The following is a 14,607-nucleotide window of genomic DNA, read 5'->3' as shown; positions in this document are numbered from 1 at the left end:
CCTGTGTTACCGCCAGCGTCACGTAGAACGTGATCAATAGGGAGGGCGAAAGCTGTGCTAGAACCCTCTTACGCTACCTATGGCTTCAAGACTGCCAGAACCGAGACCCCCGTAAGCTACAAGCAGATAAATGAAGGGGAAATGAGGGTGCTCGTTATAATAAATGAATGAAAGAAGCCAACAGTCGGCGAGGCCAAGGAAAGCATTTGGGATTGTACTTTGTCTTTTTTTTTTAATTTTTTTTTTTACTTCGATAATCACATAAATTAGTAATGTAATCTGTTCAGTGGAAAGATAGTTAAACACAAAGTAGAAGAAAAAACAACGTGCCGATGGTGGGATCCGAACCCACGACCTCCGAATATCGCGTCCGGTGCTCTACCAACTGAGCTACATCGGCCGCTGTCCCCCCTGCTACTTTCTTGGGTATTAATGTTGTCTGTATACGAACCTTGAGAGTGTTCACCAGCGCCACCCTCAACCAAAGCGGCGGACGTGGAACGTCCTGTGTTACCGCCAGCGTCACGTAGAACGTGATCAATAGGGAGGGCGAAAGCTGTGCTAGAACCCTCTTACGCTACCTATGGCTTCAAGACTGCCAGAACCGAGACCCCCGTAAGCTACAAGCAGATAAATGAAGGGGAAATGAGGGTGCTCGTTATAATAAATGAATGAAAGAAGCCAACAGTCGGCGAGGCCAAGGAAAGCATTTGGGATTGTACTTTGTCTTTTTTTTAATTTTTTTTTTTTTACTTCGATAATCACATAAATTAGTAATGTAATCTGTTCAGGGGAAAGATAGTTAAACACAAAGTAGAAGAAAAAACAACGTGCCGATGGTGGGATCCGAACCCACGACCTCCGAATATCGCCTCCGGTGCTCTACCAACTGAGCTACATCGGCCGCTGTCCCCCCTGCTACTTTCTTGGGTATTAATGTTGTCTGTATACGAACCTTGAGAGTGTTCACCAGCGCCACCCTCAACCAAAGCGGCGGACGTGGAACGTCCTGTGTTACCGCCAGCGTCACGTAGAACGTGATTAATAGGGAGGGCGAAAGCTGTGCTAGAACCCTCTTACGCTACCTATGGCTTCAAGACTGCCAGAACCGAGACCCCCGTAAGCTACAAGCAGATAAATGAAGGGGAAATGAGGGTGCTCGTTATAATAAATGAATGAAAGAAGCCAACAGTCGGCGAGGCCAAGGAAAGCATTTGGGATTGTACTTTGTCTTTTTTTTTTAATTTTTTTTTTACTTCGATAATCACATAAATTAGTAATGTAATCTGTTCAGGGGAAAGATAGTTAAACACAAAGTAGAAGAAAAAACAACGTGCCGATGGTGGGATCCGAACCCACGACCTCCGAATATCGCGTCCGGTGCTCTACCAACTGAGCTACATCGGCCGCTGTCCCCCCTGCTACTTTCTTGGGTATTAATGTTGTCTGTATACGAACCTTGAGAGTGTTCACCAGCGCCACCCTCAACCAAAGCGGCGGACGTGGAACGTCCTGTGTTACCGCCAGCGTCACGTAGAACGTGATCAATAGGGAGGGCGAAAGCTGTGCTAGAACCCTCTTACGCTACCTATGGCTTCAAGACTGCCAGAACCGAGACCCCCGTAAGCTACAAGCAGATAAATGAAGGGGAAATGAGGGTGCTCGTTATAATAAATGAATGAAAGAAGCCAACAGTCGGCGAGGCCAAGGAAAGCATTTGGGATTGTACTTTGTCTTTTTTTTTTAATTTTTTTTTTTACTTCGATAATCACATAAATTAGTAATGTAATCTGTTCAGGGGAAAGATAGTTAAACACAAAGTAGAAGAAAAAACAACGTGCCGATGGTGGGATCCGAACCCACGACCTCCGAATATCGCGTCCGGTGCTCTACCAACTGAGCTACATCGGCCGCTGTCCCCCCTGCTACTTTCTTGGGTATTAATGTTGTCTGTATACGAACCTTGAGAGTGTTCACCAGCGCCACCCTCAACCAAAGCGGCGGACGTGGAACGTCCTGTGTTACCGCCAGCGTCACGTAGAACGTGATCAATAGGGAGGGCGAAAGCTGTGCTAGAACCCTCTTACGCTACCTATGGCTTCAAGACTGCCAGAACCGAGACCCCCGTAAGCTACAAGCAGATAAATGAAGGGGAAATGAGGGTGCTCGTTATAATAAATGAATGAAAGAAGCCAACAGTCGGCGAGGCCAAGGAAAGCATTTGGGATTGTACTTTGTCTTTTTTTTTTTAATTTTTTTTTTTACTTCGATAATCACATAAATTAGTAATGTAATCTGTTCAGGGGAAAGATAGTTAAACACAAAGTAGAAGAAAAAACAACGTGCCGATGGTGGGATCCGAACCCACGACCTCCGAATATCGCGTCCGGTGCTCTACCAACTGAGCTACATCGGCCGCTGTCCCCCCTGCTACTTTCTTGGGTATTAATGTTGTGTGTATACGAACCTTGAGAGTGTTCACCAGCGCCACCCTCAACCAAAGCGGCGGACGTGGAACGTCCTGTGTTACCGCCAGCGTCACGTAGAACGTGATCAATAGGGAGGGCGAAAGCTGTGCTAGAACCCTCTTACGCTACCTATGGCTTCAAGACTGCCAGAACCGAGACCCCCGTAAGCTACAAGCAGATAAATGAAGGGGAAATGAGGGTGCTCGTTATAATAAATGAATGAAAGAAGCCAACAGTCGGCGAGGCCAAGGAAAGCATTTGGGATTGTACTTTGCCTTTTTTTTTTAATTTTTTTTTTTTACTTCGATAATCACATAAATTAGTAATGTAATCTGTTCAGGGGAAAGATAGTTAAACACAAAGTAGAAGAAAAAACAACGTGCCGATGGTGGGATCCGAACCCACGACCTCCGAATATCGCGTCCGGTGCTCTACCAACTGAGCTACATCGGCCGCTGTCCCCCTGCTACTTTCTTGGGTATTAATGTTGTCTGTATACGAACCTTGAGAGTGTTCACCAGCGCCACCCTCAACTAAAGCGGCGGACGTGGAACGTCCTGTGTTACCGCCAGCGTCACGTAGAACGTGATCAATAGGGAGGGCGAAAGCTGTGCTAGAACCCTCTTACGCTACCTATGGCTTCAAGACTGCCAGAACCGAGACCCCCGTAAGCTACAAGCAGATAAATGAAGGGGAAATGAGGGTGCTCGTTATAATAAATGAATGAAAGAAGCCAACAGTCGGCGAGGCCAAGGAAAGCATTTGGGATTGTACTTTGTCTTTTTTTTTTAATTCTTTTTTTTTTTTTACTTCGATAATCACATAAATTAGTAATGTAATCTGTTCAGGGGAAAGATAGTTAAACACAAAGTTGAAGAAAAAACAACGTGCCGATGGTGGGATCCGAACCCACGACCTCCGAATATCGCGTCCGGTGCTCTACCAACTGAGCTACATCGGCCGCTGTCCCCCCTGCTACTTTCTTGGGTATTAATGTTGTCTGTATACGAACCTTGAGAGTGTTCACCAGCGCCACCCTCAACCAAAGCGGCGGACGTGGAACGTCCTGTGTTACCGCCAGCGTCACGTAGAACGTGATCAATAGGGAGGGCGAAAGCTGTGCTAGAACCCTCTTACGCTACCTATGGCTTCAAGACTGCCAGAACCGAGACCCCCGTAAGCTACAAGCAGATAAATGAAGGGGAAATGAGGGTGCTCGTTATAATAAATGAATGAAAGAAGCCAACAGTCGGCGAGGCCAAGGAAAGCATTTGGGATTGTACTTTGTCTTTTTTTTTTTAATTTTTTTTTTACTTCGATAATCACATAAATTAGTAATGTAATCTGTTCAGGGGAAAGATAGTTAAACACAAAGTAGAAGAAAAAACAACGTGCCGATGGTGGGATCCGAACCCACGACCTCCGAATATCGCGTCCGGTGCTCTACCAACTGAGCTACATCGGCCGCTGTCCCCCCTGCTACTTTCTTGGGTATTAATGTTGTCTGTATACGAACCTTGAGAGTGTTCACCAGCGCCACCCTCAACCAAAGCGGCGGACGTGGAACGTCCTGTGTTACCGCCAGCGTCACGTAGAACGTGATCAATAGGGAGGGCGAAAGCTGTGCTAGAACCCTCTTACGCTACCTATGGCTTCAAGACTGCCAGAACCGAGACCCCCGTAAGCTACAAGCAGATAAATGAAGGGGAAATGAGGGTGCTCGTTATAATAAATGAATGAAAGAAGCCAACAGTCGGCGAGGCCAAGGAAAGCATTTGGGATTGTACTTTGTCTTTTTTTTTAAATTTTTTTTTTTACTTCGATAATCACATAAATTAGTAATGTAATCTGTTCAGGGGAAAGATAGTTAAACACAAAGTAGAAGAAAAAACAACGTGCCGATGGTGGGATCCGAACCCACGACCTCCGAATATCGCGTCCGGTGCTCTACCAACTGAGCTACATCGGCCGCTGTCCCCCCTGCTACTTTCTTGGGTATTAATGTTGTCTGTATACGAACCTTGAGAGTGTTCACCAGCGCCACCCTCAACCAAAGCGGCGGACGTGGAACGTCCTGTGTTACCGCCAGCGTCACGTAGAACGTGATCAATAGGGAGGGCGAAAGCTGTGCTAGAACCCTCTTACGCTACCTATGGCTTCAAGACTGCCAGAACCGAGACCCCCGTAAGCTACAAGCAGATAAATGAAGGGGAAATGAGGGTGCTCGTTATAATAAATGAATGAAAGAAGCCAACAGTCGGCGAGGCCAAGGAAAGCATTTGGGATTGTACTTTGTCTTTTTTTTTTAATTTTTTTTTTTTTTACTTCGATAATCACATAAATTAGTAATGTAATCTGTTCAGGGGAAAGATAGTTAAACACAAAGTAGAAGAAAAAACAACGTGCCGATGGTGGGATCCGAACCCACGACCTCCGAATATCGCGTCCGGTGCTCTACCAACTGCGCTACATCGGCCGCTGTCCCCCCTGCTACTTTCTTGGGTATTAATGTTGTCTGTATACGAACCTTGAGAGTGTTCACCAGCGCCACCCTCAACCAAAGCGGCGGACGTGGAACGTCCTGTGTTACCGCCAGCGTCACGTAGAACGTGATCAATAGGGAGGGCGAAAGCTGTGCTAGAACCCTCTTACGCTACCTATGGCTTCAAGACTGCCAGAACCGAGACCCCCGTAAGCTACAAGCAGATAAATGAAGGGGAAATGAGGGTGCTCGTTATAATAAATGAATGAAAGAAGCCAACAGTCGGTGAGGCCAAGGAAAGCATTTGGGATTGTACTTTGTCTTTTTTTTTAATTTTTTTTTTACTTCGATAATCACATAAATTAGTAATGTAATCTGTTCAGGGGAAAGATAGTTAAACACAAAGTAGAAGAAAAAACAACGTGCCGATGGTGGGATCCGAACCCACGACCTCCGAATATCGCGTCCGGTGCTCTACCAAATGAGCTACATCGGCCGCTGTCCCCCCTGCTACTTTCTTGGGTATTAATGTTGTCTGTATACGAACCTTGAGAGTGTTCACCAGCGCCACCCTCAACCAAAGCGGCGGACGTGGAACGTCCTGTGTTACCGCCAGCGTCACGTAGAACGTGATCAATAGGGAGGGCGAAAGCTGTGCTAGAACCCTCTTACGCTACCTATGGCTTCAAGACTGCCAGAACCGAGACCCCCGTAAGCTACAAGCAGATAAATGAAGGGGAAATGAGGGTGCTCGTTATAATAAATGAATGAAAGAAGCCAACAGTCGGCGAGGCCAAGGAAAGCATTTGGGATTGTACTTTGTCTTTTTTTTTTTTTAATTTTTTTTTTTACTTCGATAATCACATAAATTAGTAATGTAATCTGTTCAGGGGAAAGATAGTTAAACACAAAGTAGAAGAAAAAACAACGTGCCGATGGTGGGATCCGAACCCACGACCTCCGAATATCGCGTCCGGTGCTCTACCAACTGAGCTACATCGGCCGCTGTCCCCCCTGCTACTTTCTTGGGTATTAATGTTGTCTGTATACGAACCTTGAGAGTGTTCACCAGCGCCACCCTCAACCAAAGCGGCGGACGTGGAACGTCCTGTGTTACCGCCAGCGTCACGTAGAACGTGATCAATAGGGAGGGCGAAAGCTGTGCTAGAACCCTCTTACGCTACCTATGGCTTCAAGACTGCCAGAACCGAGACCCCCGTAAGCTACAAGCAGATAAATGAAGGGGAAATGAGGGTGCTCGTTATAATAAATGAATGAAAGAAGCCAACAGTCGGCGAGGCCAAGGAAAGCATTTGGGATTGTACTTTGTCTTTTTTTTTTAATTTTTTTTTTTTACTTCGATAATCACATAAATTAGTAATGTAATCTGTTCAGGGGAAAGATAGTTAAACACAAAGTAGAAGAAAAAACAACGTGCCGATGGTGGGATCCGAACCCACGACCTCCGAATATCGCGTCCGGTGCTCTACCAACTGAGCTACATCGGCCGCTGTCCCCCCTGCTACTTTCTTGGGTATTAATGTTGTCTGTATACGAACCTTGAGAGTGTTCACCAGCGCCACCCTCAACCAAAGCGGCGGACGTGGAACGTCCTGTGTTACCGCCAGCGTCACGTAGAACGTGATCAATAGGGAGGGCGAAAGCTGTGCTAGAACCCTCTTACGCTACCTATGGCTTCAAGACTGCCAGAACCGAGACCCCCGTAAGCTACAAGCAGATAAATGAAGGGGAAATGAGGGTGCTCGTTATAATAAATGAATGAAAGAAGCCAACAGTCGGCGAGGCCAAGGAAAGCATTTGGGATTGTACTTTGTCTTTTTTTTTTAATTTTTTTTTTTTACTTCGATAATCACATAAATTAGTAATGTAATCTGTTCAGGGGAAAGATAGTTAAACACAAAGTAGAAGAAAAAACAACGTGCCGATGGTGGGATCCGAACCCACGACCTCCGAATATCGCGTCCGGTGCTCTACCAACTGAGCTACATCGGCCGCTGTCCCCCCTGCTACTTTCTTGGGTATTAATGTTGTGTGTATACGAACCTTGAGAGTGTTCACCAGCGCCACCCTCAACCAAAGCGGCGGACGTGGAACGTCCTGTGTTACCGCCAGCGTCACGTAGAACGTGATCAATAGGGAGGGCGAAAGCTGTGCTAGAACCCTCTTACGCTACCTATGGCTTCAAGACTGCCAGAACCGAGACCCCCGTAAGCTACAAGCAGATAAATGAAGGGGAAATGAGGGTGCTCGTTATAATAAATGAATGAAAGAAGCCAACAGTCGGCGAGGCCAAGGAAAGCATTTGGGATTGTACTTTGCCTTTTTTTTAATTTTTTTTTTTACTTCGATAATCACATAAATTAGTAATGTAATCTGTTCAGGGGAAAGATAGTTAAACACAAAGTAGAAGAAAAAACAACGTGCCGATGGTGGGATCCGAACCCACGACCTCCGAATATCGCGTCCGGTGCTCTACCAACTGAGCTACATCGGCCGCTGTCCCCCTGCTACTTTCTTGGGTATTAATGTTGTCTGTATACGAACCTTGAGAGTGTTCACCAGCGCCACCCTCAACTAAAGCGGCGGACGTGGAACGTCCTGTGTTACCGCCAGCGTCACGTAGAACGTGATCAATAGGGAGGGCGAAAGCTGTGCTAGAACCCTCTTACGCTACCTATGGCTTCAAGACTGCCAGAACCGAGACCCCCGTAAGCTACAAGCAGATAAATGAAGGGGAAATGAGGGTGCTCGTTATAATAAATGAATGAAAGAAGCCAACAGTCGGCGAGGCCAAGGAAAGCATTTGGGATTGTACTTTGTCTTTTTTTTTTAATTTTTTTTTTTTACTTCGATAATCACATAAATTAGTAATGTAATCTGTTCAGGGGAAAGATAGTTAAACACAAAGTAGAAGAAAAAACAACGTGCCGATGGTGGGATCCGAACCCACGACCTCCGAATATCGCGTCCGGTGCTCTACCAACTGAGCTACATCGGCCGCTGTCCCCCCTGCTACTTTCTTGGGTATTAATGTTGTCTGTATACGAACCTTGAGAGTGTTCACCAGCGCCACCCTCAACCAAAGCGGCGGACGTGGAACGTCCTGTGTTACCGCCAGCGTCACGTAGAACGTGATCAATAGGGAGGGCGAAAGCTGTGCTAGAACCCTCTTACGCTACCTATGGCTTCAAGACTGCCAGAACCGAGACCCCCGTAAGCTACAAGCAGATAAATGAAGGGGAAATGAGGGTGCTCGTTATAATAAATGAATGAAAGAAGCCAACAGTCGGCGAGGCCAAGGAAAGCATTTGGGATTGTACTTTGTCTTTTTTTTTTAATTTTTTTTTTTTTACTTCGATAATCACATAAATTAGTAATGTAATCTGTTCAGGGGAAAGATAGTTAAACACAAAGTAGAAGAAAAAACAACGTGCCGCTGGTGGGATCCGAACCCACGACCTCCGAATATCGCGTCCGGTGCTCTACCAACTGAGCTACATCGGCCGCTGTCCCCCCTGCTACTTTCTTGGGTATTAATGTTGTCTGTATACGAACCTTGAGAGTGTTCACCAGCGCCACCCTCAACCAAAGCGGCGGACGTGGAACGTCCTGTGTTACCGCCAGCGTCACGTAGAACGTGATCAATAGGGAGGGCGAAAGCTGTGCTAGAACCCTCTTACGCTACCTATGGCTTCAAGACTGCCAGAACCGAGACCCCCGTAAGCTACAAGCAGATAAATGAAGGGGAAATGAGGGTGCTCGTTATAATAAATGAATGAAAGAAGCCAACAGTCGGCGAGGCCAAGGAAAGCATTTGGGATTGTACTTTGTCTTTTTTTTTTTAATTTTTTTTTTACTTCGATAATCACATAAATTAGTAATGTAATCTGTTCAGGGGAAAGATAGTTAAACACAAAGTAGAAGAAAAAACAACGTGCCGATGGTGGGATCCGAACCCACCACCTCCGAATATCGCGTCCGGTGCTCTACCAACTGAGCTACATCGGCCGCTGTCCCCCCTGCTACTTTCTTGGGTATTAATGTTGTCTGTATACGAACCTTGAGAGTGTTCACCAGCGCCACCCTCAACCAAAGCGGCGGACGTGGAACGTCCTGTGTTACCGCCAGCGTCACGTAGAACGTGATCAATAGGGAGGGCGAAAGCTGTGCTAGAACCCTCTTACGCTACCTATGGCTTCAAGACTGCCAGAACCGAGACCCCCGTAAGCTACAAGCAGATAAATGAAGGGGAAATGAGGGTGCTCGTTATAATAAATGAATGAAAGAAGCCAACAGTCGGCGAGGCCAAGGAAAGCATTTGGAATTGTACTTTGTCTTTTTTTTTTAATTTTTTTTTTACTTCGATAATCACACAAATTAGTAATGTAATCTGTTCAGGGGAAAGATAGTTAAACACAAAGTAGAAGAAAAAACAACGTGCCGATGGTGGGATCCGAACCCACGACCTCCGAATATCGCGTCCGGTGCTCTACCAACTGAGCTACATCGGCCGCTGTCCCCCCTGCTACTTTCTTGGGTATTAATGTTGTCTGTATACGAACCTTGAGAGTGTTCACCAGCGCCACCCTCAGCCAAAGCGGCGGACGTGGAACGTCCTGTGTTACCGCCAGCGTCACGTAGAACGTGATCAATAGGGAGGGCGAAAGCTGTGCTAGAACCCTCTTACGCTACCTATGGCTTCAAGACTGCCAGAACCGAGACCCCCGTAAGCTACAAGCAGATAAATGAAGGGGAAATGAGGGTGCTCGTTATAATAAATGAATGAAAGAAGCCAACAGTCGGCGAGGCCAAGGAAAGCATTTGGGATTGTACTTTGTCTTTTTTTTTTATTTTTTACTTCGATAATCACATAAATTAGTAATGTAATCTGTTCAGGGGAAAGATAGTTAAACACAAAGTAGAAGAAAAAACAACGTGCCGATGGTGGGATCCGAACCCACGACCTCCGAATATCGCGTCCGGTGCTCTACCAACTGAGCTACATCGGCCGCTGTCCCCCCTGCTACTTTCTTGGGTATTAATATTGTCTGTATACGAACCTTGAGAGTGTTCACCAGCGCCACCCTCAACCAAAGCGGCGGACGTGGAACGTCCTGTGTTACCGCCAGCGTCACGTAGAACGTGATCAATAGGGAGGGCGAAAGCTATGCTACAACCCTTTTACGCTACCTATGGCTTCAAGACTGCCAGAACCGAGACGCCCGTAAACTACAAGCAGATAAATGAAGGGGAAATGAGGGTGCTCGTTATAATAAATGAATGAAAGAAGCCAACAGTCGGCGAGGCCAAGGAAAGCATTTGGGATTGTACTTTGTCTTTTTTTTTTAATTTTTTTTTTACTTCGATAATCACATAAATTAGTAATGTAATCTGTTCAGGGGAAAGATAGTTAAACACAAAGTAGAAGAAAAAACAACGTGCCGATGGTGGGATCCGAACCCACGACCTCCGAATATCGCGTCCGGTGCTCTACCAACTGAGCTACATCGGCCGCTGTCCCCCCTGCTACTTTCTTGGGTATTAATGTTGTCTGTATACGAACCTTGAGAGTGTTCACCAGCGCCACCCTCAACCAAAGCGGCGGACGTGGAACGTCCTGTGTTACCGCCAGCGTCACGTAGAACGTGATCAATAGGGAGGGCGAAAGCTGTGCTAGAACCCTCTTACGCTACCTATGGCTTCAAGACTGCCAGAACCGAGACCCCCGTAAGCTACAAGCAGATAAATGAAGGGGAAATGAGGGTGCTCGTTATAATAAATGAATGAAAGAAGCCAACAGTCGGCGAGGCCAAGGAAAGCATTTGGAATTGTACTTTGTCTTTTTTTTTAATTTTTTTTTTACTTCGATAATCACATAAATTAGTAATGTAATCTGTTCAGGGGAAACATAGTTAAACACAAAGTAGAAGAAAAAACAACGTGCCGATGGTGGGATCCGAACCCACGACCTCCGAATATCGCGTCCGGTGCTCTACCAACTGAGCTACATCGGCCGCTGTCCCCCCTGCTACTTTCTTGGGTATTAATGTTGTCTGTATACGAACCTTGAGAGTGTTCACCAGCGCCACCCTCAACCAAAGCGGCGGACGTGGAACGTCCTGTGTTACCGCCAGCGTCACGTAGAACGTGATCAATAGGGAGGGCGAAAGCTGTGCTAGAACCCTCTCACGCTACCTATGGCTTCAAGACTGCCAGAACCGAGACCCCCGTAAGCTACAAGCAGATAAATGAAGGGGAAATGAGGGTGCTCGTTATAATAAATGAATGAAAGAAGCCAACAGTCGGCGAGGCCAAGGAAAGCATTTGGGATTGTACTTTGTCTTTTTTTCTAATTTTTTTTTACTTCGATAATCACATAAATTAGTAATGTAATCTGTTCAGGGGAAGGATAGTTAAACACAAAGTAGAAGAAAAAACAACGTGCCGATGGTGGGATCCGAACCCACGACCTCCGAATATCGCGTCCGGTGCTCTACCAACTGAGCTACATCAGCCGCTGTCCCCCCTGCTACTTTCTTGGGTATTGATGTTGTCTGTATACGAACCTTGAGAGTGTTCACCAGCGCCACCCTCAACCAAAGCGGCGGACGTGGAACGTCCTGTGTTACCGCCAGCGTCACGTAGAACGTGATCAATAGGGAGGGCGAAAGCTGTGCTAGAACCCTCTTACGCTACCTATGGCTTCAAGACTGCCAGAACCGAGACCCCCGTAAGCTACAAGCAGATAAATGAAGGGGAAATGAGGGTGCTCGTTGTAATAAATGAATGAAAGAAGCCAACAGTCGGCGAGGCCAAGGAAAGCATTTGGGATTGTACTTTGTCTTTTTTTTTTTTTAATTTTTTTTTTTACTTCGATAATCACATAAATTAGTAATGTAATCTGTTCAGGGGAAAGATAGTTAAACACAAAGTAGAAGAAAAAACAACGTGCCGATGGTGGGATCCGAACCCACGACCTCCGAATATCGCGTCCGGTGCTCTACCAACTGATCTACAACGGCCGCTGTCCCCCCTGCTACTTTCTTGGGTATTAATGTTGTCTGTATACGAACCTTGAGAGTGTTCACCAGCGCCACCCTCAACCAAAGCGGCGGACGTGGAACGTCCTGTGTTACCGCCAGCGTCACGTAGAACGTGATCAATAGGGAGGGCGAAAGCTGTGCTAGAACCCTCTTCTTCTACTTTGTGTTTAACTATCTTTCCCCTGAACAGATTACATTACTAATTTATGTGATTATCGAAGTAAAAAAAAAAATAAAAAAAGAAAAAGACAAAGTACAATCCCAAATGCTTTCCTTGGCCTCGCCGACTGTTGGCTTCTTTCATTCATAAATATATATATATATATATATATATATATATATATATATATATATATATATATATATATATATAAATGGCCTGATTCGTTTCGCCACAAAACGTAGTGGTATTCGCAGATGAATGCATCATTTAGAGTGAAATTAAATGCGCTAGTGACCAAGTCCAGCAAAATGATTTTTTCATTTGAAATACAGAACTCGAATACACAATGACAGATGTCCTTAGCCTCGCAAAAGACAGCCTGCATGACAACTAATTACTCACAAGTCAAACCTCAGAGGGACAAAATATATAGATAAAGCTGTCGAGAAGGGGAACATAAGAATAGACTACCAGAGACACGTCCTAAAACAGGCTTCCACAGACACAAAACTGTCACCGTACAAGAAGCCTGAGCGACCCATACTTGAGTATGCATGTGAAATATGGGACCAATACCACAAAAGCCAATATCTAAACTATAGCAGATACAGAGACGCGCCTTATCCTTCATTTTCTATCAGTTCTTAAGGTTGGATTTCGTGACCCTCTTTTATACGAAAGCTGATTTGCCTTTCCTATGAGACGAAAAGAAAACAGACTACTAAATCTTTTTTTATTTTGTTATTGATGGTTTAGTCCATGTGAGGAAAGGACAATTCATAAACGAAATAAGAAAATGCATATGCCGTAATAATTGTAGTGGACATGTCCAATTATAGAGAATTTTCAAGGACTGTTTCAAAAATTCCTTTTTTTTTTCTGCAACAGCATCCGAATGGAATGGGCTATCAAACCAATTTCTAAATTCACAATCTTGAGGACAACGCTTCATATGCGTTGCTAAATATTCAAAGCAATTGATTATATAAAACTAATATTTAATTGTCCGCAATTTTCGCCAGTATTTTATGACTATTTTTTTGACACTGTTTTATTGATTCCACTGTGTTCACAGCATCTTCGTTACTGGCCGTCTACATTTCCTTCATGTTTGATGCTGCCACAACGGTTATCTTGGTCCGGGTTGGACGGGTAGAATGTGCAAATAAAGTTATGGTAATCAACTAAAAAGCAAGGTTTCGAATGCAGTAGGCTTGTTTCAAGGCGCCGCCATTCATTCGAGCACAGGCTCATTTTATCTTTGTCGTGTCTGGCAGTGTACATACGTGCACGGTGCTATACTTCAGTTATTTTTGCCGTTTCCCTCTGCTATCTATTTTTACAACAGCTAGTGCAGGAAGCTCTCAGGGAAGATCAGCTGTGCGATCAACAGTGTGAAGGCAGCGACAACAGCTCTAAGCCAAAGCACAGCTTAAACCTTCGTTCTCACGGTCATACTGCAACTACAGCTCCTTCCACACTTAGAGGGAACCTGCGTGCACCTACCCGCCGCGCTTTGTGCCACGCTGCCGCCGAACGCCTGGGAGTATCGGCGACAAAGGCGCGTGCACAATAAACAGGGTTGGTTGCTCCTTCCTCTCATGTGCATGGGGCAGCCATTTTCGCCGGCTCATAGAGGGAGTCGTTCTGAAAGCACGGTGCGGAGAAGCGCTGCACGTTTCCCTGTAAGTACGAGAGAGGCTGCACATGTGCACGAAAGTGCACGAGCTCCTACTTGTTTGAGTAAAACTGTTTTATTCTACATTCCAGACGACGATGCCAGTTGTGTGACTCCGCTGGCTTTTGCGGCTGTGGGTTTTACGTAAAGCCCGACACGCCTGGTGAAAAAACTGTCAATGAATCGCCCTCTGAACAATCATTGGTACTTGAAAAGGCGCTTTGCACTGATTCAGCCATGCTAACAAGAGGGCATAGTGCGGCTTCGGACAGTTTCGTATGCAAGGGACTAGAACAGCTCAGCGAACGAGCACATGATGTCACATTTGATGTCTCAGCAAAACGTGTCTCCAGTTTCTGATTCCCCTTTCTTTACCGATATTCGGTTTTTCGTAGCTGTAATTTCATTTCCGTTATTTTTAATATTGTATTGTGCTCATTAAAGGACGTTTTCAGAAACACAAAGCACAATGCACCCGAAATATATAAAAACCACTGGAGTTGCTCTTAACCATCCGTAGGTTCCTCATTTGTAATCCTTTCTCTCAGTTTTCTCGTTGGAAGTAATATCTGCGAAGACTCGGTAGTTGTCCTTTCTTTTCCCTTAGGCTAACAAGGAACGTTGTTTTGCATAATAAGGCAATGGTTAACTAAGCACGTGCGGTATTCACGCGCTATATACTAGGGTTTCCTCTAAATGGGCATGTTTTTACTATTAAGGGCAGAAACAAGTGCAAGCAGCGGCAGCTGCAT

The 14,607-nt window shown here is 45.5% G+C and overlaps 1 protein-coding gene across 1 annotated transcript in view; it reads left to right on the top strand.

The window, feature by feature from the left end:
- The window catches only part of LOC146200175 (uncharacterized), an 87,678-nt gene that overhangs the window by 30,421 nt on the left and 42,650 nt on the right, over window positions 1-14,607 (top strand). The window lies entirely within an intron of this gene.

Source organism: Amblyomma maculatum, chromosome 2 (assembly GCF_055883805.1).
Source record: "Amblyomma maculatum isolate TAMU_Amacu chromosome 2, ASM5588380v1, whole genome shotgun sequence".
Taxonomy (NCBI): domain Eukaryota; kingdom Metazoa; phylum Arthropoda; class Arachnida; order Ixodida; family Ixodidae; genus Amblyomma; species Amblyomma maculatum.
Note: the sequence above shows the minus strand (reverse complement) of the source record. Positions and strands in the feature narration are given on the sequence as shown.